Source organism: Mesoplodon bidens (assembly GCF_964165515.1).
Source record: "Mesoplodon bidens genome assembly, contig: HAP1_SCAFFOLD_81, whole genome shotgun sequence".
NCBI lineage: Eukaryota > Metazoa > Chordata > Mammalia > Artiodactyla > Ziphiidae > Mesoplodon > Mesoplodon bidens.
In genome coordinates, this window is record NW_027672552.1 from 468,704 (window position 1) to 494,916 (window position 26,213).

The 26,213-nt window shown below is 39.4% G+C and overlaps 1 long non-coding RNA gene across 1 annotated transcript in view; it reads right to left on the minus strand.

Annotated features, from left to right (window-relative positions):
• LOC308610052 overlaps positions 1-26,213 on the minus strand; it is a 1,140,458-nt gene that overhangs the window by 19,947 nt on the left and 1,094,298 nt on the right. Inside the window, exon 4 of the long non-coding RNA XR_014014394.1 lies at positions 17,821-17,926. This is a non-coding gene — a long non-coding RNA (uncharacterized lncRNA). The remainder of the gene's footprint in view (positions 1-17,820; positions 17,927-26,213) is intronic.

Here is a 26,213-nt window from a genome sequence, read left to right on the forward strand (position 1 = left end):
GTTTTTTGATTGTTGTATTTTTTAGTTCTACTGTTCTCATTTGTTTTTATTGTTATAGCTTCTAGTTCTTTGTTTACATTTTCTATTTTTCCCATTTCTGTCAAGGAACACATAATTGCTAATTGAAGCATTTATGTGACAGCTTATTTAAAATCCTTGTCTGATCATTTCAATAGATGTTTTATCTCAGTGTTGGTGTATGTTTATTGTCTTTTCTCATTTATTCTGTGATTTCCTGGTTCTTGGTGTCATAAGTATTTTTCCATTGTATTCTAAACATTGTGAGTTATTATATGACTCTGTAACCCATTTAATTTTATTATTACTTTTTAGAAGGAAATCATCCTATTTGAGGTGTAGTATGAGGACTGGGGGGTTATGTAGAGATTTCCATTGGGCCCTACTGACGATACCCCAGCAAAAGTGGGCACTTACATTGTCTCACTGCAGACAGATCAAGTAGAAGTGCAGCTATCCTACTGGCCCTTCTGACACCTTCCCCCCAAAAGTGGGAACATTAGTATCATTGTGTTGCCTTTTAGTAGGAGTGGAAGTTCATCTCCCCAGTAGATTTCTTTTTTTTTTTTTTTTTTTTTTGGCAGTACGCGGGCCTCTCACTGTTGTGGCCTCTCCCACTGCGGAGCACAGGCTGCGGACGCGCAGGCTCAGCGGCCATGGCTCACGGGCCCAGCCGCTCCGCGGCATGTGGGATCCTCCCGAACCGGGGCACGAACCCGCGTCCCCCGCATCGGCAGGCGGACTCTCAACCACCGCGCCACCAGGGAAGCCCTCCCCAGTAGATTTCTTGACATAGGGGAGGGGAGAAGTGAAGTGTTTGCTGTCCTTCCTCCCACTTCATTCCTTCTTGTTGATGCCGGGTGTGGGTAGAGGGTCAGCTACGTGCTGGCCCCACTGACACCAAGGTAAGAGGAAGAGAACTGCCAACTAGCCCTGCCTCAGGATGGTTATGGGGATTCAGCACCCCACTGGGTCTCACTGACATCATGTGTTGGGGGTTAGTGGGGTGCCTACTCCCTCCAACCTGTAACATCCTATTCTTATTGATGTCAGGGAGAGATGGACGCTATGTCCCACCATTGGACCCCACGACTGTGTGAGGGCAGCCCAGTGTTTACAAGCCTGTCAGGCACCCCCTTTTTTTTTTTTAATAAGTAAATTTATTTATTTATTTGGCTGTGTTGGGTCTTCATTTGTGTGCAAGGGCTTTCTCTAGTTGCGGCGAGCGCGTGCCACTCTTCATCGTGGTGTGCGGGCCTCTCACTGTTGCGGCCTCTCTTCTTGCGGAGCGCAGGCTCAGTGGCTGTGGCTCATGGGCTCAGCTGCTCCGTGGCATGTGGGATCTTCCCAGACCAGGGCTCGAACCTGTGTCCTCTGCATTGGCAGGCAGATTCTAAAACACTGCGCCACCAGGGAAGCCCAGGCACCACCTTTTAAAGTCTGTTTGCTAATGGAAAGGGGTGGAGGCTCAGCTCACCACTGGACCACACTGAAACAACCCTGGTGGGGAATCAGAGCACTGGCTCTTCTGGAGGGCAGGAGTGGGGTGGTGTGGAAGATCAAATCCTACCTTGGCCCAACTGAAACGACAGGACATAGGGGATGGGTGCAATATTCCACTGGCACTTGGCTCGAGTAGTGTGTATATTCCACTGGCACTTGGCTCGAGTAGTGTGTATATTATTGCCCAAATGGTCTTCTGTCTTTAGCAACCCCTTTCCTCATACTTTGGCTAGGGGGAACAGGGTTTTGTGTTTTTTTCTGAAGCTTTTCTGTCTCTTGTTCTGTTGGTGGTTATTGATTGGGGGTTCCTGTAATACCCTCTCCAGGATGTATGGGAAGCAACAGGAAACACAGGGGACTCATCACCATGTTATTCCTCAAGTCCCAAAGTCCCTAGTTAAGTCTGCCTTCTCATTTCCACCTTTCAGCGTCTTCCTATGTTTGTTTGTTGTTATGTTCAGGGTTTTAGTTTTAAGTGGGAGAACCTGGGAGAAATGGGCTACTTCATCTTCTTGGAAGCAGAGGTCTGGAGGCCTACTGATGTTAAAAAGTACTGCTGACTGTAAGTTAAAATTTGATGATATACACCTTGCCCTTTAAGAATTATTCTGCTAGATGATGTGGCTTCCCAAAGTTGCTACAATTTGATTTTCATACTTCTAAAAGCCAAGTGTTTTGCTGGAGTTGAAATTTAAAGATAAGCAAGAGATGAGGCTAAGATGATCTATGTGGTAACAGATTAAAGTTGGAAACATCAATATACGTTCATGTTTAGCTTAATATTGCTTCATATTACCTTAATACACATGGTTATGTAGAGAGATACTTATAGATATGTGCCTATACATGGGTCATGTACACACATATTATCTCTTTGCTCTGTCAGCTGAGAAGATCTAGAAGCAATGACATCCGAGCAGCAATTAGCACACCCTACACCCAGATCCTGCTGGCTAATACCGTTCTCCACTAAAAAGACCTAGTTATCCTTGAAGAAATAGCTGATTCTAGGACTAGGGCAGTAAATATACAAGATTTATAGACAAGACCATCTTATAGTGTCAGAAAGTAAGGAAGTTCCAAAAAAAAAAAAATACAGGATGGGGATACCTCAGAGTGGCACAAGAGCCAACTGAAAAGAGTTCACAAGGGTCAGGACTAGAGCAAGTTGAGGAACTAATTCTACTAAAGTAGAATTAGATTATAACCCAAAGTATAAAATAAAAATCCATGAGTTCTTCTGATATAAATAAATAATTGGATACATAAATAAATGCAGGAGAATAGATAAATCTCCAGTGCAAAGGAATTCCAAATAGTTTATGTAGTACTCCATCTGAAGCATAACTCCCTATTCCTTAGTTGTGGGCTGAGCATATTGACTTCCTTCCAAAAAGTACAGCATGAAAATGGGAAAACAGTAATCTTACGATGGAGAAACCTGAAAAACACTACCTCAGCCTGGTGATCAAGGTCGACCTCAGCATTCATAATGCATATTGATACTTTGTACACTTGATGTGATCTGACAGAATGACCCTTCTACTCTGTGGTCTTCCTCCCCAAAACACATAATCCCAATATTATCATGAAAAATGCATCAAACAAATTCTAGTAGTGGGTATCCTACAAAAAACTAACTACTCAAAATTGTCAAGATCATCCAAGGAAAATATGAGAAGCTATCAAACCCAAGAGGAGCCTAAGGAAACATGGCAACTAAAGGTAATGTGATGTTTTGGATGAAATCCTGGAATAGAAAAAGGACATTAGGTAAAAACTAAGGAACTGGACTAATGGATGGGCTATAATAAATGATAATGTATCAATATTTTTTAATTGATTGTAACAATGTAACATACTAATAGAAGTGGATCATCATAGAGGGAAATGGGTATAGTGTATATGGAAACACTTTATACTATCTTCTCAATTTTTCTGTAAAATTAAAACATTTCTAAAAAATAAAGTCTATAAAAACATCGTGTTTCTTGTTTTAGGAGTATGTGCCTGTATTTCCTAAAAAATATGTAAATTTGCTTTACCTTCCTTGATACTGATATTAAAGAAAATACTAAGTAACCCTGAAAGAATTTGTAACTCCAATTCAACAAGCAATAATTCTTGGTATTAACTTTTTGGAAGAACCCACTGAATAAATCAAAGCTAATTGTCTTTAAAGGCTGAATTTCTTTTCAGTGTTTAATCTTTTATATGATTAATGCATACCACAAGCATGATTCTGTTTCAAAGGGCAGAAAACGTTGATTGTAGGCAATGTCTAAAGTACAGTGAAATATTAACGCCTGATGCTATAACAACTTTAATGTATTTAATGTTTTCAAAATGATGAATTGTTATTTCAGTCAACAAAGTATTCACTTTTATACATTTCCTACCCACCTTTTCTGAAAACACCCACAAGAAATGATACTATCATCTGACATTAGGTTCATCAAGTTAAATTAGCGTTTTTGGTAGCTGTGGTTGCCAATGGTACTGGAATGTGTGATACTTTTACAAATCCTCTCCATGGCAAAATCTGATCTTCACAAGGTAAATCACAGTAGGTGCCTAAAGCCAAATGACATATAGCTTTGTAGCTAGATGACCAAGCATTTTACTTAGAGGCACAATAGAATGTAGAAAAGGCCATTTCTCTTTCTGTCTTTTTCTGCTCAAAGGTCACTCACCATCTTACTTTTTATCAGCCATCTCAGAAGTTTTCCACAAAATTAGACTATATAATGTCACTTAATGCGAATGTAGCTCAACCTTCTGTTTTAGTACAGCTAATCTCACATTATTTTATTGGTGCTAAATATGTAAATCATCAGCAAATTTTTGTACTTAACTTTTCTTTTGATGTGGACCACTTTTTAAAGTCTTTATTGAATTTGTTACAATACTCCTTCAGTTTTATGTTTTGGTATTTTGGCTGCGAGGCATGTGGGATCATAGCTCCCCGACTAGGGATTGAACACACACCCCCTGCATTGGAAGGCGAAGTCTTAACCACTGGACCGCCAGGGAAGTCCCTGTACTTAACTTTTAAAAATAATTAAAATAAGCTATTCAACACATTTTCCCTTAAAAAAAAAAAAACGCATTTCTTCTTAGGCTGGCCCTGGGCACATATGTGACTTTGCCATTTTTTCCATGGACTATTTTCTTATCTGTTCTACTGTGTCACATTTCTTCTACCTTCTCAAAAAGAAGCATTTAAAAATTCATCTATGCATTCATGCATTCATACATTTATTAAATAAATCTATTGAACACCTACATACGGCACAGAAAAAAAGGCAGAAAACTAATCTGGGTTGCACAGAAAGTAATGAACTCAGTGAAAATTTTTGGTGAAAACAGGTGTTAATCTACTGGAAATTACGTTTCATTATGGGGACTCACAGACTCAAGGAAAATCAAGACCTAAATAATAATAAAGTGATAAAAGCACTAGCCATTTACTGAGTGCCTGCTTGTACCTGACTCTGAAACTCTAAAATCATTACGGATGTTTTGAGGATTGTCTGATATGATTATAATGTCCATTTTACAGATGAAAATAACAAGGTTCAGAGACATTAGGTTACTTGCCTAAAGTGAAGTGGCCCAGAAACTACAGAACTGGAAATTGAACCTTAGACTTCATAATGCCAAAGTCTGTGCTTTTAATCACTGTGTGTGTGTGTGTGTGTGTGTGTGTGAGAGAGAGAGAGAGAGAGAGAGAGAGAGAGAGAGAGAGAGAGAGAGAGAGAGAGAGAGAGGGAGAGAATATGTTTAATAGAGAACTTCTGAGAAATGGCAAGAAAACTGCCAGGTATCCATAAAACAATAATTTAGGAGCTTCTTACTATACAAGTAATTGTTAATCATATGGCTGGATTAAGCATCTCTCACTTTTGAACTAAGAAATGAAAAGCTTCCAGAAGTTGAGTCTAAATTTTACACTTACATAAGATACTTCATACAGAATGCTCAAGTATAATAACTAAAGAGCTCTGAAAATACTGGAAGCATTCATATTAGTATGGTTTCATATTGTGGATAATAGAGGATTTAAGAAATTGGCAGAGGCAACTACAGACTCATTGGTTATCATTTCTGTGAATAACTGAATAAAATGCCAAAAATGAAAAAAGAATGGCTAGCAATTTTAGGTAGTTTGCTTAATCTCCATACTAGGAAAGACTGAGCAAAAAAAAAAAAAAATTCTCGAAATTTTATTTTGAAAGCACCTACAAGTGTATATGGTCTTTTTAAACCAAATAACTTGGAATTATAAACTGTCAAATAAGTCTAATCTTCTCTGATGATAAAATTGCTGACTTTATTTGAAACTATGAAATGAAAAATGAGGTAATAATCAGAAATTCTTAAGAAAAGGAGTAGAAAAAACAAAATTATAAGAGTTATGTTAAAAAATATTTTGAAAGAAACATAAAATCCCCATTACTGGTACAGAGCTTTTAAAACCTTATTTTGGTTTTAAGTTTTAATAAATATTTATATGTTTACATAATTACTGTCGTAAGGAAGACACAATTTTAGGTCAGCTTTCTTCATTCTTTCTTTATTAAGCATTATTCTATTTTGCTCCATCATCTTGTAATTATACTATAGTAACTGTGTCATTTTCTACTAAGTGGATATAATTTCCTAAACTGTTTTCCTACTGTTAACAATTAAAGGTGTTTCTAATTTTTTGTTATTGCAAGTGACATGACAATGAGCATCTTTATATAATAATTTTCTGGATTATAAAGTATTTATTGGCATAAGCATCTAGAATTAGAATTAATGTGTAAAAAGCTATTAACATTTTTATCTTGCTAGACATTGCCAAATTACTTGTGAAAAGATGGAACCAAATTATATTGCAAACATCTTTGCCAACAGAAGACATTATATAAAATTTTTCATTTTGCTAAATTAATAAGTTGGAAACCTATGTTCCATTTCTTTGAATTCTTTGATAACAGAGTGCTGCTGGAGGCTGGGAGGGCAGCCATGTCCATGAAGGCTCCCCAGAGTTGGAGCGGGGAAGTAGAAAAAGGTAAAAAAAATACTAATTGTATTTTCTCTCGATTGTTATCTCTCACTCTCTTCTGCCTCTGTGTAACTTATATCCAGGTAGCTGGAGAAAAATCATGTGGCAGGGCAAATTGGTATTCCAATAAATTAATAATCACCAGCTTCAAATGGATTTTCAAGACTGGAAATAGTGCTCTGACTTATAGTACGTTCTTTCTAATTCTCCTTAAGGACTATTTTCTGAGAAGCTTTACCTGCCCTCCTCAAATGTTCCTCCATCCTCTCTACTTCCTTCATTCTGAGCCGGTGAGGTGCTTCATAACTCATTAAGAACACAGAAGTCAGTAAATAGTCCACTGCCAAATCCATTAATCCATTAGCATTTGCATTGATCTTTGTATTCCCTTTTACTACAGGAGTTAAAGTTAAAAGTCCATGTGCACTACAGATAGCATTTCATTTCCTCTCATCTTCTCAAGTACTTCACAGCACTGCATTTTCTACAACCCATCTACTCCTTATGAATGATTCTTGCCAAAATTCAACCTCATTCTAGACTAGTAACTCCAACTTAAAATGTTAAAAACTATACGTGCAACATGAAAGCCTCCCTCCTCCCCTAATCCCTGCATATCTTCTTTAGCCAATTCATGTCTGAGCTTTTCAAAATTGTTATCTTCATATATTGTTTCCATTTCCTCACGTCCCATTTACTCTATAAGTTACATCCATCTGACTTCTCTCACCGTAATCTCTTTGCCCACTGTCCTGAAATTTTACTTATGGAGGTCACCAGCGATCTCCATGTCAGTATAGCCAACGAATAGTTTTTGTCCTATTTCTAGGCTTTTTCCTTCTTTAAAAAAGAAAAACAAAAACAAAAACCGTTTTTTTTTCTTCTATGCTTTTACACTCTCATCATCTTCTGTCTTGGTATATTTTACTGGCTTTCTGTGTTTAATCTGATTTCTAATATTCTATTAGTTTCCTTTATCTTGAGTGGAATAAACCAGTATATGAAGGATTATTCTCAACAGTTCGTTCTCATAATAACAGTACTAGTAGCAGCAGTCAATACTCTGTAATGCTTATCATGTGCCAGACACTATTCTAAGACACTGTTTAAATACATATATATAGACACACACAAATATATATGAGGTTTTCCTCCTCATAGGCCTATGAAATAAGCCTATTATTATACCCATGTTACAAATGAGAAAACTGAGGCAATGAGAGGCCAAGGTCCCATGATCAGTACATGGTGAAGCCCCGCCTGCGTTGATGCTGGAACTTTAGAGTAGACAGGATAAATAATGTCTCACAGATTGGCCTTAAAAGTGAGCAACATTCAATTAATGACTTGTTAAGTATCAGAAAAAAATGGAACATTTTAAATTGAATGGGAACTACTGAGTCATGTATCAGTAACTAAGAATGACTCTTATTGAATGAAATTATTTTTCATTATTCTTTTGAAAGAAGAATATTCTTGTGTAAGTGTTTCACACTTGTTTTTTCATTCACATATTTATTCATTTATTGGACCCACATTTCCTACACACCTTCTATGTGCCAGTGTCTGCTGCCAGCTGTTTTGCAAAATCAGAAGAAAAGGAAAGGTAATTCCTTCTCACCATTGCCTCAGCCAGTATTTCTTCTGTAATTAAAATTGAAAGCTTTCCCCAACAGGTTCTCAGAGGCTCTCCCAGAGAAACAGATTTCTCTTTTCCTGTATAATTAAGCACAAATTGTAAGGTGCAGGGCTTGGCCATAGAGGGATGGATGGTCAGAGGTGTTCCGTGCAAGGCTGGGGGATGCTTTTGTGTTTGGTTAGCTGTTAGGAAATGCTAATTTCCTTTTCTCTTGCCATTAGGCACTAATTCCCTGCTGTGCCAGAATTTTTTTGCAGGCTGGGGCCAGAAAGGTGAAGGGAGCTGTACAGCACAAATGCCACAGAATCACCTGCACCAGGAAACTGCTGCTGGGCCAGGAAGGTGATTGTTCACCCAGCGTTTGTGCCAACAATGTACCTCACAACTCCTTTTCTTCTCGTCCTTGGGAGCAGGCCTAAGAGTAGGTACTAAATTCGGTCTCTGACTGTCTCAGGTCGCTAAGCGTGTACCCTACACACGAGGTTCCAATAGCAATTAAGCATCTAATCAAAATCTCCTAGCTCAGGAACAAAAGCCAAGGCTTAACTCTTTCCTGGGCTGCTGACTGCAAGGAGATCCGTGTTGCCTGCCCGTCAGAGCCACGTGTCTGCGTCCCCACATCTACTGCTCTGAAGGGGAGACAGCCCACAGCAAGCTCCCAAGCCCTACAGCACAGATACCCTGAAAGCTCGGGGAGGCCAATGTGTGTTCCTTCTGCTTCTCACAAACACAAGGCAAAACGGGCTGCACCCACATCACCCTAACACCTCTGCCTCTGCAGGTCTCATCCCAGAAACGCCCTTTCCTTTTAAAGAACCAGGTGGCCAGAACTGTGACCACAGATGACAATTTTTCTGCCATTTTATTTTAGCCCTATGCAAAGAGCCTCTAGCGTGGCCCTATGACTCTGTTCGCCTGGTGTTGACACCTTGTATGATCACCAACTCCCTCTGAGCATAGACAGGACCTGTGACTTTTTTCTAAACAATTGAGTATGGCAAAGGTGAAGGGGTTTGGCAGATGTTATAAAGGTCCCAAGTCAAAAGGGTAAATCAAAAAGGAGATTATCCTGTGTGGCCTTAATCAGGTGAAAGCTCATAAAAGAGGCACCGGGCCTTCTACAGGCCAGAGACCCTCCTTGCTGGCTGAAGCAAGCAGCCACACCGAAGAAGCCCACAGGGAGGAACTGCATTGCCTCTAGGATCTGGGGTGGCCTCCAGTGACAATCAGCAAAAAGCTGGGGACCCCAGTCTTGGAGCAACCAGGATATGAATTCTGCCAACGACCTGAATGAGCATGGAAGTGCATTCCCCCCCAGGCTGATGTCCACATGAAAATGTGGTCCACCCAACACGTTTATCAGAGCCTGGTGAGACCCCAAGCAGAGGACCCAGTGCCTGGACTCCGGACCCATAAAACCTGGGTTGTTTTAAGCCACTCATTTGTTACTCAGCAAACAGATAACTAATACAATTCCTAAGCATTCAGATCCTACATTTTTAAATGACTGGTGACTCAGCTGTATTGCAGCCATGGTCTTCATCATTAATATCTTCAAATCACCAGCCAATTAATATATTCCTTCTATGCATTGCCCCTTGGGTCCATGGTGCATATTTTTTGAGACCATTGAGCTCTTGAGATCTTCTGTCAATCATTTCTCATTTCTTCTCAACCTTGCCTTTTTAGTCACTGAGAGCCCATATTGCAAAGAAAGATCTTAAAGTGAGTAGAAAACTACATTAAACAAAAAGATAGGGATCCTATGCTTGACAGACAAATATTACAAAAATATATTCTTTTTCTTTTAATCAAGCCTTCACATGCACAAAGAGAAAATCATATTTTATTCCTGCTTGTCTTAAGCCTCATGAAGCCTTCAGTTCATAAACTTCTAGAAAACTTTCAAAGTTCTCAACAAATATGTTTTGTAGTTCAGATCATTTTAGAAATCAACTGCCATATACCAATAGGATTTTTTCCCCATGGAGTTTGACAAGCTGAACCTATTTATATGGAAGAGCGGGCCAAGAAAGGCTAGGATACGTCCAAAGACTCCAAACGCCAGATATGAAGAATTATTATAAAGTGATACTTTATAGTATATTATAAAGTATGATGTTGGCACAATGATTTAAAAAATAATAAACCAACAGAATAAAAAGAGGTGCCCAACACAGGCCCATGCATGTATTGAAATCTGATATATGGAAGATGGGACATTACAAATCAGAGGGGAACAATGTTCTATATACTGAATGGTACCCCATGATAGGTTCCCAATATAGGGGTGGGGGATAAATAAAACGGAAGAAATCGTCATTTAGGAATTTAGTTAACTACCAAACAATGAAAAGAAAAAGAGGTAAAAAAAAAGGTATAAGCCAGTATTTTTAAACTATAACACAGTAAACAGTTATATAAATCATGTTATTCATTGTGTTTTGCGATCATTTATCATTTTAAAACAATCTAGGGTTAAGAGAGGCTGACTGACCTTTTAAAATATATTAATTACTGCCTATGATTCAGCTCTTAAAAATATATGCTTAATTTGTGATTGAGAAAGGGGATTCATTTTAAAAAATAGCTTTAACATGCCTTTGGCCTAACAAAAGCCAAACATGGGATGTATTTCAAAATCATAGGATTATGAAGATTGGACGCGAGCATGATGAAACAAGATTGGTCATGAATTGATAAGTACTAAAGCAAAATAATGGGCATCTAGGGATTTATTATGTATGTGTGTGTTTGACATTTTCCATAACTAAGAAAGTATTTTAAAAAAGGAAAGAAAAAGAGTGTTTGGTAAAGCATCTCAAGTAAGAAAGTTAAACAATAAGTCCCCTACATACAAATGAGTTCCATTCCGAGAATGCGTTCCTTAAGTCCAAATTGTTTGCAAATCCAACAAAGTTAGCCTAGGTACCCAACTAACAACTCGGCTATATAGTACGGGACTGAAATAGGTTTATAATACTTTTCACACAAATAATACATACAAAACAAACAGAAAAAATAAAGAAAACATTTTTAATCTTACAGTACAGTACTCTGAAAAGTACAGTAGTACCAGCTACTTTACCTATGCTTTTACGCTTGCTTCTGGACAGCCTGGGCTTGAAATAAAGATACTGTACTACTGTCCTCTATACAGTTCTGTAAACTACACAAAAGCACAACCACTCGTAGAAGATGCATGCACGTGACAATTTACCCCAGACACTTGAACTTACGTGATTGGACATGAGAATGCATGTTTGCATCTTTGAAAGTTCACAACTTGAAGGTTTGTATGTAGGGGACTTACTGTACAGAACTTGTGTGCTATTATTTTAAGAAAACACACATGTATATATGTGCATATATATGTGTATATATAGGCATAATAAAATGTGCATAAAAAGTTATGTTATATATATACACACTCACACACACATATATATATGCATATATACATAATTAACATAACTTTTGGGGGCAGGCAAGTCTACATTCTTACACAGTCATGTTACAGGTGAGGATCCTGATCTCTCCTGGGTGGTTATCTTCTGTTTGCCCTCCCAGGTCCCCTCTCCACCCTTCTCTGGTGAACTGGAAGGGTGAGGTTGACAGGATCCCAGCGCCTGAGACTTCTAGCTGGGTCTGGGCCATGGAGAGCATCAGAGAGATGTGAGGGAGGGAGGGAGGAGGAAAGTGAAGGCAGGGGATTTGTTTCCCTGGCTTTCTCCCTGCTAGATAGCCTCCAAGTGGGCTAACTATGACCTTTTACTGAAGGTTACTGTACCTCTCAAGAAGACCAATTCTCCAGGGGTCCTTTTTCTGCTGGGGTCCTGAAACTGATCCCTCTCTTCTTCCCTTTGGACATAGAGATTGTCTCAGCTCAGCTGCTCCTAGCCCCAGATTCCTGCACAATCCCTCCTATGGGGCTGTACTCACACCCTTGTAACAGTTTTGTGTGCCATCTGTTATCTATTAGGACCCTAATTACCACCCTCTTCATTAAACAATAGATGGTACACAGTTATTATAAATAGAGATGGGAGATTATTATTCTCTACATTTGCAAATCTTTCCAGTATTGCAGTTATGTCCTAGGTGATTCCCAAACTGGACACAGCAGACATAGGAATAAAGGAAAAGAGAGATGTGCAATTGGGGGTTATCAGCTAGATACTTACTGGTCCACAAACCAGTTCCTTTTGCTAATAGACATGGAGGCAACTGAGAAGACAGTCCTTTCTCTGAAAAGCCCCAATTGTGAGAGCAATTCAGCTCTTCTAACTTTCCCTATATCTGAACCTAGACTCAGTGCTATAGGACTATTAGAGCACATCAAATATTGCACTATAGTTACCTGGATACATGTATTTATCTCCTCCAGTAGGCTGTGAGCAATTCAAGGAAAAGAGTCCGTCTCATTCAACTTTATATCCTTGCCATCTAGCACAGTGTCTGGCATATAACAGACACAGTAAACGTTAATTGAATGAATAAACGCCTGCTTGAATAAATGAATGCCAGTGGGGCCAGTGTGTTCCATAGCAGGGCTCTAAACAGAGGCTCTTCTCACCTTCCAGTCGTCATCTGGCTTCCAAAAGCAGCACCAAATCCAAATGTGACCTTGGTACCATGGAATAAAGAACCTTTCTCATCTGAATCACTCTGGCTACATCTGCCTGGCTACAGTCAACATAAGGTCTTGAGGCTGAGACACACCTTCATTTGTTAAAAGGGGGAGGGGAGCAGATGGCAAATGAAGGTACTCAAGCTCATTAATTCCTAATGGAGTTGTCCTCCTGGATGTAATTAGAACAACAAGAAGAGCCAAAGGAGGAGGGTTTGGGGAATAAAGTAGGCAGCTGGAAGAGGTTTATGAACGGTATAAACCCTCAGGGAGCTTTCCATTAGAGAGAATAATAATGTCCACACTTCACAATGGCATAGTTCTCCTCAACCAGCAAAACACATCTGCATACATTATTTCAATAGCGTCTCAGGAAATGATTGTAAGACACAGAGGAGAGTTTTATTTTTCCAATTGTGTAAATTTAAAAAGTTAAACTTCTCCTCAGAGAAGTTAAGCCACCTGCCCTGAGTAACATGGCTAGAAAGTTATAGAATAAGGATGGATTTCAAACATTCTGACACTGAATTTGGTCTCCATCCATTCCATGGCTATAAATGGAGAGAGTGACCTTCAGACCAATTCTAAAAGGCATGTGACACTCCACCCAGCCCAGCTATTCCACAGCATGCTCTTTTCTTCCATGCCCACTACCAATCACTTAAAGACAACCAGTTGCCTTCTATTTTTGATTGGCAAGTGGGACACAGAAGTTCTTATGAGCCTAGAGTTTTTATTTCTTTATGTCCCCATGGAAGACCTCAAGCCAAGAGAGAAGGGAACTCTTCCTATTAGACCTGGTTAACTGACTCCATTTCTTCCCACTGTTCCCAACACAAAATACATTTATTCAAATATGTAGTTGCATTGAAATTGAGAATTACATATTGTACTTTGATCTTATAGGAAGTGTGCAGCATAAATCTGAGCTATCAGCATTAAATGCAGAGACTTTATAACTAAGGGCTTGCTAGTAAGCCTGGGTTTTCATACTCAGGTCAGTCTACCCAAAAAGAAGTACGTTACTTGAAAATTGACTCTTTGCATTAAAGTAAACTTGCCCCTTAAAGTCTTCTTCTTCCTCTCTCAAAGACACACAGCTGACTTAGTTCAGAAGCAAGCTGAAAAGAGTAAGGAAGATGTTCTATTTAACCAGCATCAATTGCTTATAACTCTCCTGTTCTCAGCATCTTTTCCCCCCAAGGAAGCATTCAGCCAACATTTTTATTGGACTGATGCCCAGATTGCTCCATTAATTCATGCAACTACCTTTGTTGCAGTGCTCCAGGCATTATTACTCATGAATCCTACAGAGCACAAATATATCTCTAGAAATACTGTCATTTGTGTTACATATGACCTTAAAGCATCTTCATAAATTATACCTTCAAAGCAAACTAGAGAGCACTGAAGTCTTTTGCTATGTTAGTCATCTTAGTTTCACTAGACCCATTGTCTTTTCTTTACATATGCAATGTGACTAAATTGGTTTTACTGATCTGGGTCCTTCAGATTCATCAACTTTATCTTAAAGTGTATAAGATATATGATCTTTAAATCAGTAATGGTATCTTTCTGCTCTGTGGGTTTCATTGGTTCAAACTTATCTTCCAATTATGTCTTCCTGAGACGTATTCTAGCTATGATGGGGGCTTCTAGGCTGTGGTTTGTTTCTGGTACTGTATCTATTAAGTAATCAAACCAGAAAAACAACAAAAATTGTGCTTTGGCTTCATATACATTAGACCATTTAACATGAAACCTGTCCATTTTCAGAGATTTGGGCAACAAATATAGTCACTTAATTATTAGTTACCTTATCCTAAACAATTGTCAGTAGCCCACCATGGTAATAAGAAAGTTCTTTCTCAAAATAATTACCATTTGATTTCCAATTGCTTATAAAAGGAGCACTGTTTTCTACCCCAAATTTCCATGAAATCTTTTAATAAATATTCTTGTTTCATATTAGGAGTTTAAATGAATAAGGTATTATTCACATAAAAGAAATAAGTACTTTGATCTACTACATTATTTTCAAAAGGAAAGTAGAACCACAATGTATGATGATATCCTGAACATGATCTGGGACACAAAAAAATCAGTATTATCTGTGAAACCCTGAGCAAAATTTCTCTCCTTTGCGGACAGAAAGCAACAATGTCATTCAGCTATTTACATATGGCCCAGATACTAATGAGGAACTGTTTCCTGCTTTCTGTGAAGGAAAAGTGAACTATGAATAAATATCACTGGGGTCATTATCACCTGCACACACAGGTAACTGGTGGCTTGCAACAAAAGAGTGTCAGAAGCAAAATGGATCTGTAGCAGGAAAATCTGTCTTAAGGCATGATTGGGGGTAAAAGACTAACTGTGGATAAATATTTGTGGTGCCTGGCAAAGCTCTCCAAGTTCCAAGATGACGAAAGACCTTTCACACATATATGGAACTTCCCATGAGAGTTCTAGAGCCTTTCAACCTCAGAATATATCTGGCCTATCCTCTTTTCAAAAGGTAAACTGACAGGATCTTGGAGAAATGGGAGTTGAACCTACTCTTAGAGATCTTCAGAGAAGAGGAATTTCAGCTTCCTGGCTTAACTATGTTGCTTCTATCTAGTTTATTTTACATGGCACACTTATCATGCTTAAAAATCAGCCCAAGTCCACCTGTTATTTTTTTTTAGCAGCATTCACTCATTTATTCAATAATTATATACTGAGCACCTCTTATAGTCCAGGCACAACTTTACTAGCTGGGATTCAAGAGAGAACAAAAGAGACCATAATTCTTCCTCTTGTCGTCTTTATTATTCTAGCAATAAACTGTTCAATTCCCAGTAACATCCTTATTTCTTGTATGAAATTGGGTCAACTTCTTTGACCAAAGCTAGTTTTGTTAGAATTTAATTCCTTTAACAAAAAATTCAGCGACATGAAAACCAACATTACTTTTGTACTCACAATTTGACAGCATTTGGGGCTGGTTCTTTTTTATTATTTGTCATTCTCATGTTTCCTAGAGGTGTACCCTGAACTGAAGAACAGTTTCCCTCCATCCTGGAAGGATACCAGTTCAACCGCATACACATCCCTGAGGGACACAGGCGGAATGTGAAGAAAGAGGGGGCCTAGCCAGACATATGGCCCATTCAACATTGGGGAAAAATGGAATTGCCTTTACATCAAGTTTCCTAGGGAGGATATAGGGAAAGCTTGTACAGAATTACTACTCCAGCTAATCTGTAGCTCTTGCTACAACTACCATTGTCCTTTGACCTCACGTACATTAGAATACTTGGTCCTCACAGCAACTCCATGAGGAACAGATGAGAAAACAGGCTGGCAAAGGTAAGTGACTTGTCTACAATTAACAGCTCTGACAAATGGCGGTGCTGAAATTCAAACTTATTTCAGGGGTCCGTCTCATGAAAAACCTATGATGTTAGTTATCTAATAAAACCATAGAAAGGGAGGAAAACCTAGGCAGAACACTCTATGACATAAATCACAGCAAGAACCTTTCTGACCCACCTCCTAGACAAATGGAAATAAAAACAAAAATAAACAAATGAGACCTAATGAAACTTAAAAGCTTTTGCACAGCAAAGGAAACCATAAACAAGATGAAAAGACAACCCTCAGAATGGGAGAAAATATTTGCCAATATTTGAAGCAACTGACAAAGGATTAATCTCCAAAGTTTACAAGCAGCTCATGCAGCTCAATATCAAAAAAACAACCGCATCCAAAAATGAGAAGACCTAAATAGACATTTCTCCAAAGAAGATATACAGATTGCCAACAAACACATGAAAGGATGCTCAACATCACTAATCATTAGAGAAATGCAAATCCAAACTACAATGACGTATCACCTCACACCAGTCAGAGGGGCCATCATCAAACAATCTAGAAACAAGAAATGCTGGAGAGGGTGTGGAGAAAAGGGAATCTTCTTGCACTGTTGGTGGGAATGTAAATTGATACAGCCACTATGGAGAACAGTATGGAGATTCCTTAAAAAACGAAAAATAGAACTACCATATGGCCCAGCAATCCCACTACTGGGCATATACCCTGAGAAAACCATAATTCAAAAAGAGTCATGTACCACAATGTTCATTGCAGCTCTATTTACAATAGCCAGGACATGGAAGTGACCTAAGTGTCCATCGACAGATGAGTGGATAAAGAAGATGTGGCACATATATACAATGGAATATTACTCAGCCATAAAAAGAAACGAAATTGAGTTATTTGTAGTGAGGTGGATGGACCTAGAGTCTGTCATACAGAGTGAAGTAAGTCAGAAAGAGAAAAACAAATATCGTATGCTAACACATATATATGGAATCTAAAAAAAAAAAAAAAGGTTCTGAAGAACCTAGGAGCAGGACAGGAATAAAGACACAGACGTAGAGAATGGACTTGAGGACCCAGGGAGGGAGAAGGGTAAGCTGGGTGAAGTGAGAGTGTGGCATGGACATATATACACTATCAAATGTCAAATAGATAGCTAGTGGGAAGCAGCCGCATAGCACAGGGAGATCAGCTCAGTGCTTTGTGACCACCTAGAGGGGTGGGGAACGGAGGGTGGGAGGGAGACGCAAGAGGGAGGAGATATGGGGATATATGTGTACGTATAGCTGATTCACTTTGTTATAGAGCAGAAACTAGCACACCACTGTGAAGCAATTATACTCCAATAAAGTTGTTAAAAAAAACATAGAAATGAATTAAACTTTAACCATCATTATTTCATCCTATAGAATGACATAACCCAAGAGAAAAAGATAGAGGTGTTGAATATCACTCATGCATTTTCAGTTCCTTCTGTGAATCTTAGCTACTGTAATAAAAGCATTGTTTTGAGCATTGTTTTATATGCATCCTCATATAAGACCACACATGCCTGTATCGATTAAAATTTAAAAGAAACAAATATTAACTGCAGATATCTAGTTCACTTACCTTGAACAAAGTAGCTTCAGGTGCTTCCACTTTTGAAGCTGGATAAATATCAAACAGGAACGAAGTTCACTTTAGTTTGGTCCAGGAAGAAAAAAGATTCACAGCTCTGAGAATAAAGAAAGAATCAGACCTTGTCAGGGCATTTGGTTCTAATTAACTAGTGACAAAATGGTTCTACACTGCAACTATGTAAAAGTGGCTGAGTTATTTGAGCTAGGAAAGGTCAAAAACAATGATTATGATCAAGATGTTATTATTGCATATACTTTTGATTATTGGGAGTGAATCTTCCTCTCTCTTTTCCTCATTAAAATTTTATGGTTTATCAATTTAAAGTTAAGTGAACAAGATAATTTAACATTATTTTGATAATGGAGCATATTCCTTGTAAAACATAAATCCCTGGAGGCTTTCTCAATTCCCCTTCTTCTATCCCCACAAAGCTGCCTCTGTCTAGTATTGAGCCATGGCTTTGCTCAAGAAAGCAAAACAAAACACAAATTATCTAGTGGTAGCAATCTGAATGAAGACCTGGCCCAGAGGACAAAAAATGTGATTTAACATAAAATAGGATGTCATGATCTAAACTACTCATTTGGCATTTACCATAAATCCCTGAGTACCATTAGTTGTCTTTTCAGATAAATTCAATAAAAATTTATCGACTATTTTCCATGTACAAGCACTTTGCTAGATATTAAGAAAAAGGAGGTGAATAGAAGACCAGGCTCTCTTCTCTGCAATCTATCTTTGAAGAAAGGAATATATGCAAACAATCCTGAATAATTTCAGGGATAGAGAGAAAAAATAGCATACTTTTGAAGAGTAATGCTAACTTGATATGATTCTATTTTATTCTTTCTGATCTATTGTAAACCCTTGGAAACCAGAAATTTGTATTTTTCAGAATCTTTGCACATGTGAGTATTTTAATCAGTAGTCCTTTTTAGTGAAGGACAGAAATTGTGTATGTTCTAAGGTACACGTGTAGCCTGATATCAGCTTCAGACACAGTTGGATCAGGCTTTTTTGTTTCTTTGCTACGCGGGCCTCTCACTGTTGTGGCCTCTCCCGTTGCGGAGCACAGGCTCCGGACGCACGGGCTCAGCGGCCATGGCTCACGGGCCCAGCCGCTCCGCGGCATGTGGAATCCTCCCAGACCGGGGCACGAACCCATGTCCCCTGCATCGGCAGGCAGACTCTCAACCACTGCGCCACCAGGGAAGCCCGGATCAGGCTTTTTAAAGGGACATAAGAATTTCTTTCTCCATTCCTTGGGTCTGGTTTTCTCTATATTGGCTTCCTTCTTCAAAGATCCTCTAATAGTGGGATTAAAGATAGCCCCAGAAATACTGCACCTGGTTAGTAACCCTGGGAGAAAGACAGCTTCTCTTCCCAACAGTTTTAGTCCAAAGTCATGGAATTCATTCCTAATGGACTGTTTCATGTCGTGTGCCCATCACCACACAATTCACTGGGGCCAGAGAAATGGACTACACTGATTGGCCAGTCTGAGTCATGTGCCCACTGCTGGAGCTCTGCTGCTTCCAAAGCACATGACTGAGAGATGTAGGGAGAGACGCCCCAAAGGGAAACCTAAATGTAGTTACCATAGGAAAGGCAATGTCTCCTGGGCAAGATAAATATCATGTGCCACCACAAAAAGAACTCAGCAAATATTTGTTAATTGATGTATTGATTAGTAAGTCTGGGATAAGTGAAATGATGATAAATACAATGTGTGAAGGGAAACACAGCCAAGATCAATTGTGAAATGGAGCTACAGAGGTGGGCAGTATCCTACGAGGCCTCTTGGAAACAAATCAACAAAAAGGAGCTGACCTTGACTGTTTGCACTGTTTGAGAAGAATTAACTGAGTCTATAATCAGTAAACAATCCTGAGGGCTTGGTAAGGTGAGTTCTGCCTTCTGTGATATGAAAATTGTGTCATAGGTATCAGAAGGTGAACATGGCTAACTGTCTGTGATTGCCACAAAACAAGAAAAATAAAATGAAATAGAAATCTTAAATCAGTCCTTGAATCACAACAGATACAATTATGAAAACCAGACTATATATTAATCAGATTTTCATGTATTACTTTAAAAGACTTCCCTAAAAAGCCATGAGGAAAAGGGACCTCTTATTTGAACTATGGAATGATCTGAATTGGCAACAATATACCAGTGCTTCAAAAGAAAGTCAATTAGTCCTATAAAAACAGTGTCTAGGGCTTCCCTGGTGGCGCAGTGGTTGGGAGTCCGCCTGCCGGTGCAGGGGACACGGGTTCGTGTCCCGGTCCGGGAAGATCCCACGTGCCGCGGAGCGGCTGGGCCCGTGAGCCATGGCCGCTGAGCTTGCGCGTCCGGAGCCTGTGCTCCGCAACGGGAGAGGCCACAACAGTGAGAGGCCCGCATACTGCAAAAAAAAAAAAAGAAAAAGAAAGAAAACAGTGTCTATAAAATATGTGTAACCTTTGATAATTCATTATATTTGCAAGGCAGAGGAACCTTTAAAAATGCATCATTTTTTTCCTAAATGACTTAATTTTCATTATTATACTACTTTAAACAAATTTTAATTAATGCATTAAAAGCTTTGAGTAGTTCTTACTTTAACCAACCAGCAACTAGAACAAGTTTCAAGAAGACTTCAAGTCCAGCCACATGCCTCCAAGAAAAGCTACACCTACAGTATCACAGACATATGGCCTCATGTGTCCATCTTGGCACGTCAGAATTCATCTCACTTGCCCAACTCCTTGCAAAAGTCCGTTTTTACATGGTAATGATTCATTTAAGATCATTAGAAAGCCATAAGTTTTCACTTATTCATTCAGAAGCAATTTTTAGTTCCTACAAGCACTGTGCTAGGAAATAGGATACAAAAATGAATATGTCTCTTGCTCCTAAGGAACTCACAGACTGAAGACACCCAGGGGAGCCAAAATGTTCCATACAATCTCATGAGCATGGGGACAGGGGGACATGCAAGGTAAGAGGGGCTACAAACCTTATCTGTACCTGATCACACTATTTTAAAAGTTGGCCATTCCGAACTAATTCGGAGTACGTTATCTCCAAAAGTTTATATGTTCCTAATTTCTCCATCATTTCCACTCTTAGGCATTCCCTAATTGTACCAAAGGTAGAGTGTGTTTTATATGAAAAAAACTGCTACAGGGCAATCATTGTCAGCGATGTACTAATATAATACCCGACCAGAGAAAGCATGCTTTGCCATGATAAATTGTTCAAACTATGAGGAGCAGTAGGGCTGAAATGAATCTAGTCGTGAACAAAAAAAGAGATTGAATGGAAACAGTTTGTATAAAAGGATACACTTGATATTTTCACTCTAGACATACAGATTAAGAGGCTGTCTATCAAGGTAAATCAATTTGCAATTTGAGACTGATTTTCTCCACCCTCAAGAAATGATTTGCAGGTATTTGTGGCTTTTCGTTTTGCTTTGACTATTATTTCATATTTTACTTGTAATTCTTCTTATGGAACACTAAGAACATTTATTTGTTCTTCGGTCAGGTTTATTGAGGTATAATTTACAGCCAGTAAAATTCACCCTTTCTAGCGTACAGTTCTAAGAGTTTTGACAAATGGATATAGTCTTACAACCTCCACCATAATGAAGAGAGAGAATAGTTCCAGCATCCTGAAAATTTTTCCCTGCCCCTTGGAAGTCAACCTGTAGCCCCCTGACAATCACTAATAAGTTTTCTGTCCCCATAGTTTGACTTTGTCCAGAAAGTCATATAAATGTAATCAACAAGTATGTAACATTTTGAGTTTGGCTTCTTTCACTTAGCACAAGGTAAGTGAGATTATCCGTGTTGTGTGTGTCAGGAAATGTGGACTGGCATATTGTCCTTTAGAGTTTCCCTTATTTTTCCAAAGCCAAAGTCAATATGCAAAGCCTGGATCTCTTGCCATTTAGTTTGTCCATGGTTAGGAAGAAACCGAGTTTTTACTATGGCTGTTTGTTTTCAGCAGAGCAGGGAAAGAAGAAACACTCTCAGGGAATAATCATAATCTGTGGTTATTATAGGCACTAAGTCATATGTTTGTAAGACCCAAACTTTTGTTAGTCAAATGACTGGGCACTAAAATTAATTCGGAGACTCAAGGCAGAGTTTAAGTGTGGTTTTCCTTATCTTTTCATTATTGCAATAGCAACGGAATACATATTTGTGACTTAATGGTACAACACATTAGTTTTCTTATCTGACCCACCTTTAACAAAGTGGAATTACTGTAGAGGCAAAGGAATCAAGAAGGTAAATCTCTTACCAGGAGTAGGAGAGAACGGATAGAGGCCCCTGTGACCTAAACCTTAGTCATTCGAGTGCCACCTTCATAATTGTGCCTCTACCCACACGTTACCCATATCATTATTTATTTAACAATTATATGGGTCACAGTTTTACGTAGATAAATTTATTTTCAACAGGACATTCTTATTCCTTACTCTTTTAAATGGAAATCCCTTGCCATAAATAAAACTATGAAAAATATCCAACAGTATAAAACTCTACCTATATGAGTCAATGTACCTCCCCCAATCATCTTGAGTTCTTGAGTATCACTGGTGGAGCCCATGTACACACCCACACATGCTTTTGGAAACACAGCAACGAGAGTAGCTGTCCCATGCTTTAAATGCTTTCTCCTTGACCATGTATTCTGTGCACACCAAGGCAAAGAGTCTGCTCAGAGATAGGGTAAAGCATTAAAACCTGTTTAAAATAACAAAGTACGATATGTCTTTCTACCTATGTCAGGCATTGGAAGCCTGCAACTTATTTGCCAAACAGGTTACCAGGGCTGATTTTTATGGAAAGACGGACCAGATGCACCTTCTTCCTCATCTCTTCAAAGTGGCCCTTCTGAGCAAGGCCAAGGCCAGTGTGATTCAGCAACACCCACGTTTGTTAGGGTATCTCCTTACCCTAGACTAAAAAATGGAACAGAACCTTGGCCCCAAAAGACTTAAAGAATTTATTCACCAATTCATATCTTTATGCTAGTATAATCATGTATTTGATGGTTGCTATAGAAATCTATGTAGACAATCATCACATTTTTAAAGGAAATACATTACTGAAATTTCTTCTGACCCGTGGTCACTATGCTCTTTGACAAGGCAGTTGACCTTCACGATGTTAATCATCTCATCTGTTTGAAAGGGACTAAAATGTTTGCTCTGCTTCCTGTTTAATAAAGCTATCAAGAGGATTAATGAGAGAAAACCTCTAGAATACTCCAAGCTCTTTCCAAAAAGGCAGCAGTAAAACAGCAGGTGCCTCTTGTGAACATACACTTGTCTTCATGGAAACTCATCCTGAAGGACATCGGGCTTCCAGCTTATATTTAATTGGCTGATTATGTTGACACTCTTGAGCTCCTTGCCAAGTTACAGGGAAGAGTTTTCTTGGAAACCAGAGATCCCCAACTTTCTCCAGCTATGCAGTTTAATTACATCTAGCAAAATGACAACAGAGCTCATAATTAGCCTGGAGATTAATTACTGCTGAATCAGTCCAAACACCACAGCTACCAAATTCAACACAGGTGCTTAGACGAAGAGAAAAGAGTTTTCTCAATACCCAACAGAAGGTGGATATGGAAGATGGGCTTTATGACTCTCTTCCCATGAGCTTAAACATACAACCTGTGCAAAATGCCTTGTGTCTTTACAGCCAGGATGCCCCTAAGTATTTTAAAAAGAACCAGACTCAAAAACATTTCAAATACTAATATCACATATCTTGAAATGTGCAGTGACTGGGGCATACTTTCTTTCTATGCAAATTTCTTCAACCTAGAGCTCCCTTTCCCCTTCTCCTTTTATTGAGGAGTCTAAAAAGCCTACATAATTCATCTACTGTTTCTAAACTATGAATGAAAGAGTGATATAGAGAAAATTATAAAGCAAGCGAAAAATCATGCTGTACCTCGTGTTCATCCTGTGACCTCTAAGAGTGACTATAAGCCTGTAGGGTGGGTACCACACTCCCAGAGAGTTATGAATGCATTGTCAGATCAAAGGCTTGAAAGCCAACAACCGCCCAAGGGAACCCCCTATTTTCTCTCTGAGAATCACCAAAAGAGGAAGAAGCTACATTAGGTAGGTAGAAAAAGGAAGGAGTTGATCCCATTTAACAGATGTTATCCATTTCTTACCCCCTCTATGTACAGGTCACTTAAGGTATGTTTAAATATATGCACACCTAGAATCCAACAAAGACAAATTCAATCCCCAAGTGATTCTAACGTGCAGCCAGAGTTGAGAACAGCTGGTCTGGAGTAACCAAAAGGTCGGCCAGATGGTATAATTGCATGAGACTCAGGGAATGGACAGAACCAGGTAAAGGAGAAGGAAGGAGGCGGCCAGAAGGAATGAAGTGACAGATCAGCACTCCAGAAGCTCATGTTCCAAAGAAGCTAAAGGTGTGGGGCAACAGACGAGCACTCAATTCTTAAACCGCGTAAGAAACAAGTACACCATCCCCTAACTAGAGGCTGATGAGATTGTGTTGAAGAAGCACTTTTAATGGATTTGTAGGATGCGTCTGTTTGCTGGTTTGATTTTCTGTTGGCTTGTTTGTTTGTGTGTTTAGAGGAGTTAGGGGTTTTGCTGCAAATTTTTAAAAGTCATCCTAATATTGACTAAAAAGGAAAACCGTGTTCATACAACCCAAAGGGAAATCCGTGGAAAGGAAGGAGGAAATTGACATCTAGGGAAGGCCTTGTGGAAAGATCCAAATAAGGGAAATGTATACAAAGGCACAGCCCTGATGCTTGTACCTTGCTTACACCAGGACTGAGGGGAGCCGCTGCAAAGCCATTTGCTTGCACAAGGCTGGAGGAGAGATTACATGGCTGCTAGGACAGGAATGTTGTCAGAGCGAGTTCGGAACCAGCTCAACCATGCTCTCCAGTGCTGGGAGGCCCGACCACTGTGCACGCAGCCGCACCACCATCTGTACAGGGCTGCTTCTCAGTGCTGGGCCAAAGCCGAGCTACACCCCCGCCCCCACCCCACGAGAGGAGGAGCAGGCAATGTTCTAGAACACAGCTCTGTCCACTGTTGGGCAGGCGTATAAGAGCCACGAGGCGACCTCCTGGGACAGCCTCTGTGTGGGGGCACACGTGCCCACATCCACACATGGTAGGAAATGGCTCTCAGAGAGATGTGTCCCCTTCACTCTCAGTTCTTGAGGTGGCATTGCTCAGGTTGGCTTGGTGCACCTGTGATTTGAAATCCTAAGACACGTGTTCAAGACTCAAGTCTACATCTCACTTCCTGGATGACCACTGGCAAATCATTTCTGTGAGCCTTAGTGTCACCATTTTGTAAGTGGAGGTAACAGAATTTTATTTTATTTTATTATTGTTATTTTTTTTTTGCGGTATGCGGGCCTCTCAGTGTTGTGGCCTCTCCCGTTGCGGAGCACAGGCTCCGGACGCGCAGGCTCAGCGGCCATGGCTCACGGGCCCAGCCGCTCCGTGGCATGTGGGATCTTCCCGGACCGGGGCACGAACCCACGTCCCCTGCATCGGCAGGCAGACTCTCAACCACTGCACCACCAGGGAAGCCCGGTAACAGAATTTTAGAGTTCATCTAGTCTAAGCATATCATTTTACAGTTGAAACTGAGAACCAGAGAATGTGAAGTGAATGCCCACCTTCAGCCAGCTAATGGATGGCTAAGCAGAATTCACACTCAAATTTCCCAGCTTAAGTTCAGTTTTCTCCCTAAGCACTGCAATCTTCTGCCTCAATACTTCCCCTGACTCATAGGATGGGTTTAAGAAAGGATGTTAGGAGGGTAAGAGCTTCTGATTCAAGATGACGGACTGAAGACACACATCACGTCCAATGCCTCCCGAAAAGCCCACGGAACTTATGGAAAAGATTTTTAAAAGAAGGAGAAAGGGAAAGAAGAGGATGAGAAGGGAGAAAAGGGTACCAGCAGTGAACTATGAACTGTGAACAAATCCTGGAAGATTGCGAGCACATTGGGATCCGATTGGTAGAGAAAATTTTTCAAAAATAAAAAACCAGGTTAAGTTAAAAAGGGTGCCTTCATCCATAAGAACATTATTAAATATATTATATTATAAATAGGATATATAATATTAAATTTAATATGAATGTATTAAATATATATTTATAAATAATATGTAATATTAAATATATTTTAATTCATATATATATAATAGACTACTATGCAGCCTTTGGAATTCACAGAAGTAGGGAAGATCTTTATATACTGACATGGAAAGATATTAATTATGTAATGTCAAATGAACGAAAGATGTCAAAACGATACAAATACAAACCGATTTTACGTGTGCATGTCGTATGTTCCT